Source organism: Rhipicephalus sanguineus, chromosome 11 (assembly GCF_013339695.2).
Source record: "Rhipicephalus sanguineus isolate Rsan-2018 chromosome 11, BIME_Rsan_1.4, whole genome shotgun sequence".
Classification (NCBI taxonomy): Eukaryota; Metazoa; Arthropoda; class Arachnida; order Ixodida; family Ixodidae; genus Rhipicephalus; species Rhipicephalus sanguineus.
The window spans coordinates 3,238,379-3,244,378 of NC_051186.1; positions in this window are offsets into that span (position 1 = coordinate 3,238,379).

Sequence of the window (6,000 nt, forward strand, 5' to 3'; positions counted from 1 at the left end):
GTGCCATGGCCGTTCGCTGGAAAACGTTTTTTTCATTCAGCGGCCGTGACAGTGCAATTGCTGGTATCGCCAGTTTCAAGCTGCCGCTGAGTTCGCTGCCGCTTTAGCCCGAGGGTGATAAGCTGTGAATGTTTAGTGAGCGAGACGGCCCGCGTTACACGTGCGCAGTTTCGCTCAACGGGCTCGTCACCTCCGTTGTCTCACCCCAGCTCATGCATTTTATGTTGCCGCGTTCGCCTGAGGATACACGAGGTGTGGCGAAAAGAAGCGCACGCGCTCACGCTACGTTCTATGACAGCTGTTAACAATTTGACGTCTTTTGGAAGCAAACGAGAAAGAAAACGCCTCAAGTGAAGCGCCAAAACACGGCGCAGTGGCAAGCCCACACCTGCGTCGTCTGCTCCCTTTCCCGCCAAATCTGCTGCCGTGGCCGCTTTGGCGCTGGAGGCAGCGCGCGACTGTGGCGGCTCCTAACGTATGCACGGTGCCCATGCACACAAACACACCCCCGAAAAAAATTCCTGGGTACGGCCCTGCGCACTTTCTTCGGACGCCCCATGACTCTGGACACGATCGGGCGCAGCCAGGCTATGCACTATAGAGCGGAGGTTGCAGGCGATGACTCCGTCGGTGAGCGTGGCTTAGATACCGCGCATGCGCGGCTTCGCCAAGTGGTGCGGTATCTGGTAGCTAGACGACGCGATGCTTACTTCCACTGCCTTTTTAAGTTTTTTCTCTCTCTCTCTTCTTTCTCTCTCTTTCCTTGATGCTATCTCTCTCTCTTCATTTTCGTTCTGCCGTTCTTTCGCTCTATTTCTCTCTTTCTCATTCTTTCTGTGCTACGCTTTACTCTCTCCCCTCCTCCTCATCACTGTCACATATCTCCTCCACATGCTAATTTCTTATTCCAACAGCCTTGCTACTCTATACTGTGCAAAGTTATGCTATGCTCTCCTAGCATGCCTGAATAGCCGAGTGGTAGGACGCTCGAGCGCCGTCGGATCGAGGGTAGACGGGTTCGAATCCGGCCTCGTGAGGAATTTTTCCCTTTCTCTTTCTTTATATCTTTCTTTCCGTCTCTCTGTTTCTTTCTTTACTTCTCCCTCTCTCTCTCTAACTCGTTCTCTCCTCCATTAGGGTTATTACAGGCCCCGCCGTAGTTGGGTCTGCCCAAATTCTGCGGAACATGACCGTTCATGATGATGATGGTTTTTGGGCACGGTCAAACTTTTTACGCCGAGCTAGAACTGCTTCGCTGTTAAAAACGAGCACCTTATTCTCTCTTGGCGTTTCTTGTCTTTGTGGCGTACTTATATAGTGACGCCAGAACGGTGATTCACCTGACATCATTCGGGCACATACTCTCGATAGGTCCACATACAAGATACGGTATATCATTTGTGAATTGTCTCCCACTCTACGTTGCCATGCAGTTGCCCACCCGTTCTTCTTTGTCTCGCATGACCATCGTGCGTGATCAACTGCTTTCGCTCCATTTTATGCGTTTCCGACTGCGCAAGCGGAAATAACAGGGTGTAGTGGACAAGCGCGAAATCTTCTTAGGCTTCATACATAGGCTTCATGCTTAGTGGCGACATTGTACGCGTGTTTTATAAAGAAATGAGTGGCGAGGAGCTATCGCCTGTAAAAAGGGTAGTGAAGGTGAGAACGAAACTAATGAAAAAGGCGCCGGATGATTTGTTCTTCCAACGGACGAACATTTTACAGCGAAGGCAATGCAGCTCTCCAGAAAAAAAAAAGCGAGCCCGTATCCACGGTTTTTCTATATATTTTTATTGCGATAGCAAATATATAAACACTTTGGGCAAGTTTTAACCGTCGCCGTCATGTTCCGTATAAAGCCCAAATCCATAACATCGCTCTGCGCATCGTATGTTCTACCCGCGAGTAAAAGCCGCCGAGCGCTGGCGAGGAATACGGCTGCCGCAGAGATGAAACAAGCTGGCCATCTCCTTCGCACGGAGGGCGCATGCTATAACATCAGCCCGTGTACGAGACCTGCCGTCGATTGCTCCTCAACGAGAAATAAAACGCCCCGCCCGTCTTTCGCTGGACGAAGGAGTATGAACGGACGCCGGGGGAGGGGGTGCTGCGTGGCTCGAGTGGCAACTGTGAACATTCACCATAAGCCGCGGTCGGGAGCTCTGGCGTGCGCGCTATCTCGGCAGTAATCAGCAAACGGCTCGATTACCCTGCTACGCGCTGTGATCTCACCACTTCGTGCTGTAACCACCGATACAATAAACTTAACAAAAACCTCCACTCCTTGGAGCAGCCGTATTCAAATACACGAGCGTTTTGTAGCGTTACGAGAGATCTGATTAAAAACTTAGCTACTAGCCATAGTTCGTACAACATTACGACATATTTCTATCGCATTTACAGCTTCGCTTTTTTGTTGAGACAGTTTTTTTTTCGAACTTCAAGGGACGAATTTCTCTCCCTACGAACTCTCAATACTACTCCCCTCCCCCCGCACGCCGCGCCGCCGCCGATCCGATGAACCCCGCGCCGTTCACGCGCCGCCGCCGGAGGGAGAAACACCGGCGCTCCGCCGCCGGCAATTTTGGGACCGGCGCACATGTCTAATGTGAGGACAGGCACTTATTGTGCCGGAATTATCATGAGCACTTCGCTCAGTGCAGTTGGTTAACCAGGAAGAGGAAGTAACACGCACAGACAAGGACGTCTCAAGCGATTTTAACAGATGTAGCACACAAAATTAGCAAGACACAGTCACAGCGCTGTGTCCGCGTCGTACCTCTGTCTTTTGTTCCTTTTGCGCGCTGTAGGTTTTAAGATGGAATACCGACATGCCCGAGGCTCACGTTCTCTCAAGCGATGACGAGCCATAACTAACAATAGTTTATTTTTGCAGGGATATAAGAATAATGTTGGCTGCCAAACGCACGCTACGCGTGTATTATCCCTTGTTTCATCTTAAACCACGGTTAGAATGGCCTTGTGTACGGAACACTCCTTCGGTTGCACTCAAGCGAGATATATTAAATAACTGCCTTAGAGACATGTCTTAACGGTGTATTTAGCGCCTTAATTTTAGGTAATTACGTAAGTGCTAACAATATTTTATGACTCCTTTCTGTCAATATTTCATTATACGCGAACGCTGCATGCGTAAATGAAACGTATGATTCCTGGTCCGTGATTTCGTCACGATGTATTCCGTAGAATGTAATTCTTACGAACGCTTCATTCTCTTTATGTTAGCATTCACTCGCGGCTATGCACACGTCATCCGCCGTGTGGACAGCCCGAACTGTGAACGCTGGCAAGTGCATGAAACGATAGCTCCATCTATTTTGTGATCGGCCACTTTATCTGTCGCAACGAAATACGCACGCTTCAACGTTGGCAAGAATCGGTGTGGCAACGCTAAGTGAGGCTGGTATTTTGTCCGCAATGTGCGATTCGACAAAGTCAACAGCTGCTGCAACAGGGCGCTTAAAAGCTGTTAGCTGTTAGGCGCCCGCTCTTTCGTTGAGCGTCGTCACTTCTTGGCGACGCCACGCGGCGCTATTCTCCTAACACCTTGTGACTGGCGCAGCATAGCCTCAGCGGCCTTTGCTCCATAAAAAGTTGAACTATATATTCTTCTCTTCCCGAGGCCGGGTGGATTGGTCAGAAACCCTTGCCCCCGAAACAGGAAGATTAAGTAAATAAAGTAAACAACACGATATTAGAAATAAATCAATTAAAGTATAGAATATAAAATAAACAATGAAAATAAATTGTGTCTAACTGTAATTCGGGCCGCCGAAGCAGGAAATCAAAACAACACCAAAACAATAATGATTAGAAAAATGACAAGAATTAAAAAAGTAATAAAACGAACAAAAACTAACAAAATATTGAAAAACAGTATAACTGAGAATAAACTAGTCTGTAACTGTGGATACATGCCTCTCTCAAATTGTTTGGCTCAACATATCGCGAAAGCGAAAAGTCACGCTGTTCCCTGTGCATTCCTCTAAGACGACTTGAAGGGGACAGTCATCTCCATCTATGCTTCCTCTTTTCCTTCTCACCCGATTGTATTGATCCTGCAGAATCTAGAACTCTGTGCACCTCATGTCGTACTGCAGTTCCCCCTGGATCACCTCAGCCTTGGCATATCGACGATGTCATGTTAACTGACCGCATAGTGACGTCAAGATGGCGTCATTCAATCTGGCGATCTGTGATGGCATGAATACGTCCCATTCAACTTCATATGTGATCACGTGACTTTTCGTGGTTCCTGCCGACACCGCCGTCGGTCACTTTTCAGGCTTCACGGACGCTCTACCAGGTAGCCACTGCTCTACCGCAGCGGAGACTACATGGTAGAGCGTCCGCTTCTAATGTGGTAGGTACCGGGTTCCATTCTCAGTGCCGATTGAAAACTAGCTGGTTTTCCAAAAGGGTAGAGAAGTACACCGACCTGGCGCTCGGTTGTTCATGGGTACTCATCTCGAAAGGTGGCCCCATAAGCTTCTCTAAAGGCTCCTGGGTGCAGCTTAACCTACCACATACTTGGTATAATAGTCGAGCATCCGCCGCTGCTGTGGGGGGCAGAGAATTGCTGCTGCCAGGTACCTACCGGCAAATAGGTACAAGCGCACTTCCGGCCTGGTGCTCGTCAAAACGAAGCAGATAGTCGCTTGGGAGGGCACCCACGCTCTGGTTAATTGGCGGCATGTGATCGCCAGACCTAAAAGTCATCCTCCTTCTTTTTTCGATAGACACTTTTCGCATTTCTACGTTGCACATTAGAAAACTGGACGTGTCACTAAATTTTCATCCTTCCCGAATACTTTGCCGCAAATGGCAATAAAATCATTTATTTTGTAACAAAACTACAGCTGAATGAAATAAGTCAGTTCTACATCAATCACCCTATACTTCGTGAAGGTGGATGACTACCGAATCTGCGTAGCACACGGATATATTAGGGTTACGAGCATCGAGAGGCATCCTTGTTTCTCTTCCAAGCATATCAGGCCGAGCACCCGATATGCTGGGAAAAATCTTCTACAATAGAAATCAGTGCTTCTCATTCAAGATTTTTATTGGACAGATATGATACTGGAGCATAACGTGACCTAAGGGCCAATTAACTATCGGGATTATTAGTCAGAATTATTTCAATGAGTTTCTAGAAAGATTGTGAGTAGCTGCGACTGGCGCGGCACCTGACGGAGCAGATGCTAACCACGCGCTTCGTTCTATGTGGCCCCTGAGATCCGCTCCGGCAAACTGGTACGAAATCTATGGATCTGGTTCAACTTAACAGTTATATTGGCTACATGTGACATAACAGCATGACTTTATTCAGATAACTTCATTGTAAAAGCAGGCAGGTTTCTGTGAGTAGACCGGATCGTTTCGGCACCTGGCGAAGCAGGTCTCAACGTGTTTCTTTCGGCGTGGCCTCTGAGATCCACTAGCGCGACAAAACGGAAAGTTCATCCACGGAATACACCAGCGCCCACGTTGAGGCCACGTAACCTTGAGGACACGACAGAGAACGATGAGACGTGAGAGATGGAACCCGGTCTGCTTAGTCGATTGGGCGAGCGGTTTCGCGTTGCGGATGCCTGATAGTACAAAGGGCGTTCAATACAACGTTGGCAGTTCATGTGATAGGACAGCCGGTGTTGTACGCCACCGTGACGCGGAAGGCCCCGGCGATCCTCAAGCCGCTCATCACCACTTGACCGCATTAAGTGCTCGTTCTTCTCTGTCTGTCCGGTCTCTTTAACAAGCGAGCTGTTTTGAAAGCGAGACGTCGTCGTCATAGAGTAAAGTCTGTTTCTGCTTGCTTAAGTGCGCATCACACCATAGTATGTGCTGATGGGCTAGTTGGTAAATCAGAATATTTGATGAAGGAGCGCACAAAGGACACGATCACGCACACACATAAAACATGATTGATCCCTCCGACATAGCAATCGGTATAACACGAAAGTAAAACGTGTC